General features: G+C 37.3%; 2 long non-coding RNA genes across 2 annotated transcripts in view; both read right to left on the bottom strand.

Annotated features, from left to right (window-relative positions):
• Positions 1-1,640: 1,640 nt before the first annotated feature.
• Positions 1,641-7,690, bottom strand: LOC123247022. Its single transcript, XR_006506131.1, has 4 exons — positions 7,526-7,690; positions 5,130-5,294; positions 3,963-4,134; positions 1,641-1,671 (listed from the first exon to the last, which is right to left on the bottom strand). It is a non-coding gene; the product is annotated as an uncharacterized LOC123247022 (long non-coding RNA).
• Positions 7,691-10,032: 2,342 nt separating this feature from the next.
• The window catches only part of LOC123247023, an 8,850-nt gene continuing 5,475 nt past the window's right edge, over positions 10,033-13,407 (bottom strand). The window contains exons 3-5 of the long non-coding RNA XR_006506132.1: positions 11,781-11,947; positions 10,878-11,044; positions 10,033-10,195 (exon numbers count right to left, since the gene is read on the bottom strand). This is a non-coding gene — a long non-coding RNA (uncharacterized LOC123247023). The remainder of the gene's footprint in view (positions 10,196-10,877; positions 11,045-11,780; positions 11,948-13,407) is intronic.

Genomic DNA, 13,407 nt, shown 5'->3' with positions numbered 1-13,407 from the left:
AAAAAAAAAAAAAAAAGGTACTTCATTAAAGCTAAAGAGGACCTCATCCAATTCCTACAAAAAGTTTCTCTTAAATTTGGTGGGGGGGAAAGAAACAAGCATTTAAAATGCATCTACTATGTGCCAGGAACTGTGCAAAGCATTTTACAAGTATCCCCCCTTTGATCCTCATAACAACTCTGAGAAGCAGGTGCTACTCTTATCCTTATTTCACAATGCAGAAAACTGAGGCAGGAAGTGATGAAGTGATTTTCCCAGAGACACAGAGCTACTAAATGTCTGAGAATGGATTTGAACTCAGATCTTCCTGACTCCCAAGCCCAATGCTCTATTCATTGAATTACCAGCTACTTGGCAACAGATGAGAGAGGACAAATAAACAACACTCCCCTCAGAAGTATAACCCTAGCACATATGTGGCACATACACAGTAAATGTATTTGGATGTGTTTCATCCTTGTCTATGCTGTAAATTGAAAAGCAAAATAGTAGACTGGAGGGGGAACAGGTCTAGGAGTCAGGAATATTGGCGTTCAAATGCTGCCTCTGAAAAATGCTAGATGGACAACTAACTTCATCTCTCAGTGCTCCAAACTAGTCTTTCAGACTAATAAGTTACATAATTACATCAATGGAAATAGTTTCCAAACCAATTTCCCCTATACTACAGTTTCAAAAAGATGTGACCTGCAAACCCCTCACATGTCTCCATTAACTTCTATAGGATAAGCATTTGCATTTCTTCAGAGATAATTGTCTATAGCCATACAATACTATCAATAGAATGCTATCATTGTTGTTCAGTCATTTCAGTCATGTCCAGCTCTTCATTATGTGGCAAAGATCCTGGAGTGGTTGCTCATTTCCTTCTCCAGCTCATTTTACAGATGAGGAAACTGAGGTGAACAGGAGTAAGGGACTTGCCCAGGGTCACATAGCTAGAAAGTGTCTGAGACAAGATTTGAACTCAAGAAAATGAGCCTTGCCGACTCCAGGTCCGGCACTCTATCCATTACACCATCTAGCTGCCAAATAATGGTATTTTTAAAATATTTTCTGCAGAAAGTTTGGGATCATTAAATAAGCTTTGTAATTTATTGAAAGCAATTCAATCTCTTCTCTTCCTCTTATTTAATTCTGGGCCAAGATTATTTGTTTTATCTGGTCTAGATACACATACTGATGGACAAGCCCTTTGGGTTTTCCATTCCACTACATGTCATTATCTAAGCAATAGACAGTCTTCATCTGCTTGGTCTTTACTGGATGAATGATTAGGCCAAATTCTTTCGATAAGTGACAGATCTCTTACAGGAGACTTTGCAATGTTCTGGGGTTTTGTACAAACAGCATATTGCCAACCACAAACAAGAGCATCTGGAGCAGAGATGTCAAACACAAGACCCCACCCTCCTAGAATATAAACTCTTTAAGGCAAGTGTCCTTAATAAATGTGGATTGACAGACTTCCTATTTAATTGGCTTTTTTAGACTTACATTCTTATCTGATGAAATGAAATGATGAATTCTGGTTTTTTGTTGTTGCTGTTGCCTCCTTTCCACTGTGCCTGACTCTTTGTGATTCCATGTAGACTTTTGTTGACAAAGATATTGGAGTGATTGGTACTCTGCCTACTGTGCCACCTCACTGCCCGTTGATTTTTATTTTAGCTAGAAAGAAATAAAAAAAATTTTTTACCTACAAAAAGCAATAAATGCATAACAGTATAATGATGATTTGGACAATAGCTATAGCTGTCATGACAAAAATTTTTTATATCAACAATTGTTATGACTCTTGAATCCATGGCAGAGAAGATAGCTTTGGACCTTCCTAGCTACCAGGAAATAGCTGATATTAAGGAAATTATGAGAGAGCCAGTTAGAAAACCCTATCACTCAAGACATTTTTCCTATACTCCACTGCTTGAATCTGGAATTTTGCATAGCACATTGTGCCTTTTTCTCTTTATCACTTTTTGTTTTTGTGTTAGAGTGATCCAAATACATTTTGTCTCCCTTACCAGACTATTAACTCTAATAGAACAGAAACTCTATCCTATTGACATCATATCCACTAAGACCTAATAGAGGGCTTGTGATAAATAAATACCAGGTGAATGGAATTGAAGGCTACTTCCAAAACTGGTTGATAGGATCCTAGATTAAAAGGGTAAAAGGGACCTTTGCTGCTCCTCATGGATGATATCCCATCATCTTTTGCACATCTGATGTCTCCTCTCTCTCACTGGATCTTCAGTCAGGTCAAACCAGTGAACCAAAGGTGTCTGACAGGGCTCTAGAGTCCAGGTCATCTTATATCTTTCCTCTATACTCTTTTTAACCTCATAAGCCCTGATCTATGCAATCATAATCTCTATGCTAATAATTTTGGGATCAATTTGTCCAGCCCTAACTTCTCTCCTGACCTCTAGATCCTCAGTACCAACTGCCTATTAGACATTTCATGTCAACCCAAACTCTCTGTATTCCAAAGGCAACTCATTATGCCCCCTACCACATCACCTTTCATCTTGACTTCTCTATTATTGTTAAGAGGACCAAGATTTTCCCAGTCACTCAAGCTGCCACCATCGGTATCATTCTCAACTCCTTACTTATTGTTCACCTTACCTACCCCAACGTCTGTTGTCAAGTTTTAGCCATTTCTTTCATATCTCTTGTACACATCCTCTTCTCTCTACTCACAAGGCCACTATTCTGGGACAGGATATATTGCCTCCCAGCTGGACTACTGCCATAGTCTTCTATTAGCTTTCATTGGCTCACAGTATTAAAGCCCTTTCAGCATAGTTCCAAGTTTTCCCGGGAATGTTTACATGAGTTCACAATGCCATGGACAATGCATGAGCATTCATTCCAATCTTGCCAAATTCCTTCCAACACATACCACTTTCTTTAACTGCTATGCAGGCCAATATGATAGTTGTGACAGGGTACCTCAGTGCTGTTTTAATTAAAGCTATCTTCTTAAAAATAAAGGTCCTTTCATAGAAAACACACACATGCACACTAACCCTTCTTTAACAATTTCTATTAAAATTAAATATTTTTTGCTCTTTTTGAAACTTGGTACTTTCCTAAATTTCCCGTTTTCATATACTTTATCCTCTACAAGTTCTATAATCTAGGATTATCAAACTTCTTGTTCTCTGCACACTGCACTCCATCTCTCAACTCTGTTCCTTTTCCCGGGCTTTTCCCCACTCCCCCTCTTTTTGGAACTACTAGCTTCCCTGGCTTCCTTTCCACTAGACTTAAATCAAATTCCAACTTCTCCAAGATGCCATTCCTAAGTATTCCCACTCCTAGTGTCTTACCTCAGCAAATACCAGCTATTTACACTAATATATCTTGTTTTTTATCATTATTGTTCAGTCATTTCTGATTTTTTGTTTCCCCATTTAGGGTTTCATGGCAGTAATACCAGAGTGGTTTAACCATTATCTTCTTTATCTCCCTTGACAGGAAGAACTGAGACAAAAGGGTTAAAGTGACTTACCCAGGGTCACAAAGATATGGTCAAAAGAGATTTCATCTCATGATGATGAGTCTTCCTGATTCCAAGTCCAGTGTTCTATCATCCTGCCAACTAGCTGCCCAGTGCAAAGAGGTTTTCATACTGTCTTCCCACCCCATAACATAAACTCCTTAAGGGAAGTGTCCTTAATAAACGCTGATTGTCTAACTTCCTGCATGACTAATACATAGTTAGTGCTTAATAAAAGAAATATCCCGCTGAATTAGGAGCCTTCCAGTCAAGCTTTCTCTTTGAACAGACAAGAAAACTGAATTCAAGAGAAGTTGAATGTTTTCCTTAAGGTCACACTGAAACAGTAAAAAGTGGAATTGAGACTAGAACCCAGAGTCTCTGAGAGCAAATCTGAAGCTCTTTACACCACATAATGAAATCTATTATTGAATTTCCTTTGTAGACTTACTTTCTTATCTGATGAAATGAAATGATGAATTCTGGTTTCTTTTTGTTGTTCCCTCTTTTCCGTTGTGCCTGACTTTATGATTCTGTGTAGACTTTTCTTGAAAAAAATATTGGAGTGATTGGTACTCTGCCTACTCTGCCACCTCGCTGCTACCTGTTGATTTTTATTTCATCTAGAAAGAAATAGAGAAGAAATTTTTTACTAACATAAAGGAATAAATGCAAAAGTGTATGATGATTTGAACAATAACTATAGTTATCCCAACAAAAATTTTTGATATTAATAATTGTTATGACACTTGAATCCATGGCAAAGACAGCTTTGGACTTGGCCGAGTAGGAGGGAATACCTGATGTTGAGGAAATTATCATGAGACCCCCAGCTAGAAAACCCTATCACTTAAGACATTTTTCCTATACTCCATTGCTTCAAATCATCTATGGAATTTCTCATAGCACATTGTGCCTCTTTCTCTTTATTTATTGCTTTTTCTATTAAAGTGATCCAAATACATTTTGTCTCCCCCACCAGACTATAAACTCTAATAGAACATAAACTCAATCCTATTTATATCATATCCACTAAGACGCAATATTGGGCTTGTGGTAAATAATGCCTGTTGAATGGAATTGAAGGCTAATTTTAAAAGTGGTTGATAGCATCCTAGATTAAGAGGTAAAAGGGACTTTGCTGCTCCTCATGGTTGATATTCCATCATCTTTTGCCCATCTAACCTCTCCTCTGTCTCTCTTGCTGGGATCTTCAACCAATTCATACCAATGAACCAAAGGTCTGACAGGGCTCTAGAGTCCAGGTCATCTTATCTCTTCCTTTGGTCTTTGGTCTTTGGTCTGGTTAATCTCATCAGTACCTATATTTTCAATCATCTCTATACTGATCTTGGGTTCAATTTGTCCAGCCCTAATTTCTCTCCTGACCTCTAGGTTCTCATCACCTATTAGGCATCTTAAATTTTCATGTTCATGAGATCAACTCTCCATTTCCCAAAAGAAACTGAATTCAAGAGAAGTTGAATGTTTTCCTTAAGGTCACACTGAAACAGTAAATAGTAGAATCGAGACTACAACCCAGAGCCTCTGAGAGAAAATCTGAAGCTCTTTACACCACATAATGAAAATTACTATTGAATTGCCTTTGTTGGCTTACTTTTTCTTATCTGATGAAATGAATTGATGAATTCTGTTTTTTCTTTGTCGTTTCCGTTGTGCCTGACTCTTTTTGATTCCATGTAGACTTTTGTTGACAAAGATACTGGAGTGATTGGTACTCTGCCTACTGTGCCACCTCATTGTCCATTTATTTTCATTTTTTCTAGAAAGAAATAAAGAAAAATTTTACCAACATAAAGGAATAAGCGCAAAAGGTTATAATGATGATTTGGACAGTAACTGTCTTAACAATTATTTTTGATATTAACTATTGTTATGACTCTTGAATCCAGGGCAGAAAAGATACCTTTAGGCCTGGTTGGGTACAAGAAAATAGCTGATGTAAAGGAAATTATGAGAGAGCCAGCTAGAAAACACTATTCCTTAAGGCATTTTTCCTATACTCCACTGCTTGAAATCATCTCTGAAATCTCTCATAGCACATTGTGCCTCTTCTCTATCAATTTTTCTTTGTATTAAAGTGATCCAAATACATTTTGTCTCTACTACTAGACTATAAACTCTAATAGAACAGAAACTCTATCCTATTGATATCATTTCCACTAAGACCCCAGTACAAGGGTTGTGGTAAATAAATGCCAGTTGAATGGAACTGAAGGCTAGTTTCAAAAATGTTTGATAGAATCCTAGATTGAGGTAAAAGGGACTTTTAACCCATCTGACCTCTCCATCTGTCTTGTTGGATCTTCAACCAGATCACATCAGTGAAGCAAAAGTTTCTGACAGGGATCTAGATTCCCAGATCATCTTATCTCCTCCTTCTATACTCTTTTGTCTGGCTAATCTTATCAGCCCCCATAAATTTAATCATCATTTTTATTCAGATGTTTTTATGGTCTATATGTCCAGCCCTAACTTCTTTCCTGACCTCTAGGTCAACAAATTTCATGTCCTCAAGATATCAACTCAGACTCTCCATGTCCCAGACAAAACTCATTAACTCTTCCTACCCCATCTACCTCCATCGTTTTTTACTTCTGCTATTGTCAAGGGGACCACCATCTTCCCAATCTTCATATCATTCTCTACTCCTTACATACGTTCACCTTATGTCTTCAACGTCTGTTGCCAAGTTTTGTCATTTCTTTCATATCTCTTGTACACATCCCCTTCTCCTCTCTACTCACACTGTCACCTTTTTGGGACAGGACATATTGCCTCACAGCTGGACTACTGTCATAGTCTTCTGTTAGCTTTCCTTGGCTCACAGTTTTATAACCCTTTTGGCATATTTCTATGTTATCCCCAGAAAGTTTACATGAATTCACAACTCCACCAACAATGCATTAACATTCCAATCTTGCCACATTCCTTCCAACACATACCACTTTCTTTGACTGCCGTATTGGCCAATATGATAGCAGTGATATGGTTCCTCAGTGTTGTTTTAATTAAAGCTATCTTCTTAAAATTATGGGTCCCTTCATATAAAATACACACATGCACACATACTTTTCTTTAATAATTTCTATTAAGTATTAAATATTTTATTTGACTTTTTACAACTTGGTGCTTTCCCATCTTTCCAATTTTCATATACTTTATTCTCTACAAATTCTATATAATCCAGCATTATTGAACTTGTTCTCTGCACACTATACTCCATCTCCCAACTCTGTTCCTTTTCCTTGGGTTTTCCCCATGCACCTCTTCTTGGACTACTAACTTTCCTGGTTTCCTTTCTCCAAGACTTAAATTAAATCCAACTTCTCTAAGAAACCTTCCCTAATTATTCACACTGCTAGTGTCTTCCCTCAGAAAATACCAGCTATTTACACTGAATATATCTTGTTCTTGACATTGTTTTTCAGTCATGCCTGATTTTTTGTTTCCCCATTTAGGGTTTCATGGCAGAAATACTAGAGTGATTTGCCATTATCTTCTTTACTTCATTTGACAGGAAGAACTGAGGCAAATGGAGTTAAAGTGACTTACACAGGGTCACAAAGATAAGAGTCTAAGGAGAATTCAACTCATAAAGATGAGTCTTCCTGATTCTAAACCCAGTGTTCTATCACTCTGCCAACTAGTTGCCCAGTACACAATGCCTTGCATATTGTCTCCCCCCACCCCGAACCCTCAGAATATGAGCTCCTTTAAAAATAAGTGTCCTTAATAAATGTTCATTGACTGACTTCCTACATGTCTAATACATATTAAGTGCTTAATACAAAAATATCCCACTGAATTAGGGGACTTTCTCTTTGAACAGACAAGGAAACTGATTAAGAGAAGTTGAATGTTTTCCTTAAGGTCACACTGAGTCAGTAAATCATAGAATTGTTATCTGAACCCAGAGACTCTGAGACCAAATCTGAAGCTCTTTAGACCACATAAGGAAATATTTTATTCAATTAGCCTTTTTAGACTTACATTCTTATCTGATGAAACGAAATGATGAATTCTGGTTTCTTCTTCTTGTTCCTTCCGTTTCCGTTGTGCCTGACTTTTTGTGATTCCATAAAAGTTTTTCTTGACAAAGATATTGGAGTGATTGGTACTCTACCGATTGTGCCACTTCACTGCTAATCAATTTTGATTTATCTAGAAAGAAAAGAAGAAATTTTTTACCAACATGAAACAATAAATGCCTAAGAGCATAATGATGATTTGAATAGCTATAGCCATCATGACAAAAATTTTTGATATTAACAATTGTTATGACTCTTGAATCCATGGCAGAGAAGACAGCTTTGGACTTTGCCAGGTATGAGGAAATAGGTGATCCTGAGGAAATTATCATGAGAGACCCAGCTAGAAGACCCTATCCCTTAAGACATTTTTCCTATACTCCACTGCTTCAAATCACCTCTGGAATTTCTCATAGCACATTGTGCCTCTTCTCATTATCACTTTTTCTTTATATTAGAGTGATCCAAATACACCTGACTATAAACTCTAATAGAACAGAAATTCTATCCTATTGATATCACATCCACTAAGACCCAATACAGGGCTTGCGGTAAATAAATGCCAGTTGAATGGAATTAAAGGGTAGTTCCAAAAGTGGTTGATAGGATCCTAGATTAAGAGGATAAAGGGACTTTGCCGTTCCTCATGGTTGATATTCCATCATCTTTTGCCCATTTGATCTCTCCTCTGTCTCTCTTGTTGGATCTTCAACCAGGTCACACCAGTGAACCAAAGGTGTCTGATAGGGCTCTAAAGTCTCAAGTCATCTCATCTCCTCCCTCTGTACCATTTTGTCAGGTTAACCTTATCAATCCCCATAAGTTGAATCATCATCTCTATACAGATGATTTTCAGGTCAATTTTTCCAGCCCTAACTTTTCCCCTGAACTATAGGTCCTCATCACCAACTGCCTATCAGGCATCTTAAATTTCATGTCCTCGAGATATTAACACAGACTCTCCAAGTCCCAGACAAAACTCATTATATCTTCCTATCCCATCAACCTCCATGTTTTTGGACTTCTGTTATTGTCAAGGGGACCACCATCTTCCAATCATTCAAACTCCCATCCTCAGTATCATTCTCAACTCCTTAATTATGTTCACCTTATGTATCCAACATCAGTTCCCAAGAATAGTCATTTCTTTCACATCTCTTGTACACATCCTCTTCTCCTTCCCTCTATTGACACTGCCACCATTCTGGGACAGGATATATTGCCTCACAGTTGTACTATTATGATAGTCTTCTATTAGCATCCTTGGCTCACAGTTTAATGGCCCTTTCGGCACAGTTCCAAGTTTTCCTCGGAATGTTTGCATGATTTCACAATTCCACCAACAATGCATTAGCATTCCAATCTCACCACATTCCTTCCAAAATATACCACTTTCTTTTACTGCCATATTGGCCAATCTGATAACCATGACGTGGTACCTCAGTGTTGTTTTAATTACAGCTATCTTCTTTAAACTATGGGTCCCTTAATAGAAAACACATGCACACATGTGTTTCTTAATATATTTCTTAAATAATTTCTTTCTTTCTTAAATAATTTCTATTAAATATTAAATATTTCATTTGTCTTTCTGCAACTTGGTATTTTATCTTTCCAGTTTTCATATATTTTATTCCCCTCTACAAATTCTATAATCCAGGATTATTTTACTTCTTGTTTTCCACACACTACATCCCATCTCCCAGCTCTGTTCCTTTTCCATGGCTTTTCCCCATGACCCCTCTTCTTGGACTGTTACCTTCCCTGGCTTCCTTTCCACAAGACTTAAATCAATTTTCAACCTCTCTATGATGCCTTCCCTAATTTTCCTTACTGCTGGTTTTGTTCCTCAGAAAATACCAGTTTTTACCCTGAATATATCTTGTTTTGTCATTGTTGTTCAGTCATGTCTGATTCTTTGTTTCCCCATTTGGGGTTTCATGGCAGAAATACTAGAGTGGTTTGCCATTTCCCATTTTAGCTAATTTGACAGGAGGACCTGAGGCCAATCGAGTTAAAATGACTTACCCAGGGTCACACAAATAATGTCTAAGGAGATTTCAACTCATGAAAATGAGTTGTCTGGATTCTAAGCCCAGTGTTCTATCACTCTGCCATCCAGCTGCCAAGTACACAATGGTTTCCATATTGTCTCCCCCACCTAGAATATGAGCTACTTAAGTTTAGTGTCCTTTATAAATTCTGATTTACTGACTTCCTGCATGTCTTAAAAATAGTTAAGTGCCTAATAAAAAAATATCCCCCTGAATTAGGGGTCTTCTAGTCAAGCTTTCTCTTTGAACAGAGAAGAAAACTGAATTCAAGAGAAGTTGAATGTTTTCCATAAGGTCACATGAACATAATAAATCATAGAATTGAGATTTGAATCCAGAGCCTCTGAGATCTAATCTAAAGCTCTTTAGACTAATGAAATATATTATTGAATTTCCTTTGTAGACTCACTTTCTTATCTGATAAAATGAAATGATGAATTCTGGTTTCTTTTTGTTGTTCCTTTGCTTCCATTTTGCCTGACTTCATGATTCAATGTAGACTTTCCTTGACATAGATACTGGAGTTATTGGTACAATACCAACTGTGCCACCTTGATACCCATCATTTTTTATGTTACCTAGAAATAAAAAAAGAAAATTTTTATTTAACAACATAAAGCAATAAACACATAAGGGTATAATGATGATCTGGACCATAGCTATAGTTTTCATAACAAGAACTTTTATTTTAACTATTGTTAATACTCTTGAATCCATGGCAAAGAAGATAGCTTTGGACTTGGCCAGGTATGAGGAAAATGGCCATTTCCATCTTTACCTAATTTGACAAGAGGAACTGAAGCAAATGAAGTTAAAGTGACTTACCCTGGGTCACACAAATACTGTCTCTAAGGAGATTTGAACTCACGAAGAGAAATATTCCCGATTCTAAGTCCAGTGTTCTATCACTATGCCAACTAGCTGCCCAGTATGCAAAAGTTGCCGTATTGTCTCCCCCATCCCTAGAATATGAGCTCTATAAGGTAAGTATACTCAAGAAGTGCTTATTGACTTCCTGAAAGACTAATACATAAGTGCTTAATAAAAAAAATATCCCACTGACTAAGGGGTCTTCCAGTCAAGTTTTCTTTGAATAGACAAGAAAATGAAATTCAAAAGAAGTCGAATGCTTTCCTTAAGGCCATGCTGAGGCAGTAAATAGTAGAATTGAGATTTGATCCCAGAGCCTCTATAAACAAATCTGAAGTTCTTTTGACCACATAAGGAAATATCTTATTCAATTTGCCTTTGTAGACTTACTTTCTTTTCTGATAAAATAAAATGATGAATTCTTGTTTCTTCTTGTTGTCCCTTTGTTTCCTTTGTGTCTGACTGTGATTCCATCTAGAATTTTCTTCACATAGATACTGGAGTGATTGACACTCGGCCAACTGTGCCAACTCACTGCCCATCTATTTTGATTTTATCTAGAAATAAAAAAGAACAAATTTTTTACCAACATAAAGCAATAAATGCATAATAGTATGATGATGATTTGGACAATAGCTCTAGTTATGACAAAATTTTTGATATTAACAAATGTTTTCACTTGAATCCATGACAGAGAAGATAGCTGTGGACCTTCCCAGCTACCAGGAAATAGCTGATGTTAAGGAAATTATCATGAGACAGCTAGAAAATCCTATCCCTTCAGATATTTTCCTATACTCCACTGCTTGAAATCATCTCTCTCCTCTAATTTAAATTTAAAGTGATTTACCCCGGGTCACACAGATAGTGTATCTAAGGAGATTTCAACTCATGAAGATGAGTTGTCCGGATTCTAAGCCCAGTGTTCTATCACCCTGCCAACCAGCTGCCCAGTACACAATAGTTTTCATATTGTCTCCTCCACCCCTACAATATGAGCTCCTTAAGTTAAGTGTCCTCAAGAAATTATTGACAGACTTCTTGCATGACTAATAAAAATAGTAAGGACTTAATAAAAAATACTATCCAACTGAATTAGGGGTCTACTAGTCAAGCTTTCTCTATGAATAGACAAGAAAACGGAATTCAAAGAAGTTGAAATTTTTCCTTAAGGTCACACTGAGGCAGTCAATAGTAAAATCGAGACTTGATCCCAGAGCCACTGGGACCAAATCTGAAGCTCTTTTGACCACATAAGGAAATATCTTATTCAATTGGGTTTTGTAGACTTACTTTCTTATCTAATGAAATGAAAGAATTCTGGCTTCTTCTTCTTGTCCCTTCGTTTCCATTGTTTCTGACTCTTTGTGATTCCACCTAGAGTTTTCTTGGCATAGATATTGGAGTGACTGGCACTCTGTGCACTGTGCCACTTCACAGCCAATCTATTTTGATTTTACCTAGAATTAAAAAAAGAACAGAATTTTTACCACCATAAAGCAATATATGCATACTATGATATTGATTTGGACAATAGCTCTCCCTATCATAACAAAAAATTTCATATTAGCAATTGTTATGACTCTTGAATCCATAACAGAGAAGATAGTTTTAGACCTTCCCAGCTACCAAGCAATAGCTGATGTTAAAGAAATTATCATGAGAGAGCCAGCTAGAAAACTGTATCCCTTAAGACATTTTCCTATACTCCACCTTCTGAAATCACCTCTGTAATTTCTCATTGCTCATTCTGTGGCTCATCTCTTTTATCACTTTTTCTTTTTATTAGAGAGATCCAAATCCATTTTGTCACCCCACCAGACTAATAAACTGTTTTAGAACAGAAACTCTATCCTATTGATATCATATCTACTCAGTCCTAATACAGGGCTTATGGCAAATGACTGGCAGTTGAATGGAATTGAAGGCTACTTCCAAAAGTAGCTGCTAAAGATCCTAGATTAAGAGGCAAAAGGGACTTTGCTGCTCCTCATGGTTGACATTCCATCATCCTTTATCCATCTGACCTGCCTCTATCTCTTCCTATTGGATCTTCATCCAGGTCACTCCAGTGAGCCTACGGTGTCTGAGAGGGATCTAGAGTCCCAGATCATTTTATTGCCTCCCATTATAAAGTTTCACTTGGTTAAACTTGTCAACGCCCACATGTTCAATGATCATCTCTATGGAGAAGATTTTGGAATCTATTTGTCCAGACCTAACTTTTCTCCTCAACTTTAGGCCCTCATCACAAAATGCCTAAAAGACATCTTAAATGTCATGTCCTTGAGATATCAACTCAAACACCATTTCCCAGACAAAACTTATTGTCTCTCCCTACCCCATCAACCTTCATCTTTTTTACATCACTCTTATTATCAAGGGGACCAACATCCTCCCAATCACTCAAGCTCCCATCCTCAGTATCAATCTCAACTCCTTACTTATAATAATTCACACCATGTATTTAACAGCTGTTGCCAAGTTTCTTTGACATCTCTTGTACATATTCTCCATTCCTTCTCTCTACTCTCACTGCCACCATATAGGACAGGACACATTGCCTCACAGCTGGACTACTACAATAGTCTTCTCTTACCTTTCCTTGGCTCACAGTTTTATAATCTTTCAGCATAGTTCCAAGTTCTCCCTGGAATGTTTGGATGAGTTCAAAACTCCATCAACAATGCCTTAAAGTTCCTATCTTGCCACATTCCTCCCAACATTTACCACTTTTGTTTACTGCCATATTGGCCTATCTTATAGGTATGAAGAGGCACCTCAGTACTGTTTTTTTTTTTTAATTTTTTTTTTTAAACCCTTGTACTTCGGTGTATTGTCTCATAGGTGGAAGATTGGTAAGGGTGGGCAATGGGGGTCAAGTGACTTGCCCAGGGTCACACAGCTGGGAAGTGGCTGA

This window comes from Gracilinanus agilis, chromosome 4 (assembly GCF_016433145.1).
Source record: "Gracilinanus agilis isolate LMUSP501 chromosome 4, AgileGrace, whole genome shotgun sequence".
Classification (NCBI taxonomy): Eukaryota; Metazoa; Chordata; class Mammalia; order Didelphimorphia; family Didelphidae; genus Gracilinanus; species Gracilinanus agilis.
The sequence above is the reverse complement of the archived record's forward strand: the minus strand, read 5'-3'. Positions and strand labels throughout refer to the sequence as shown.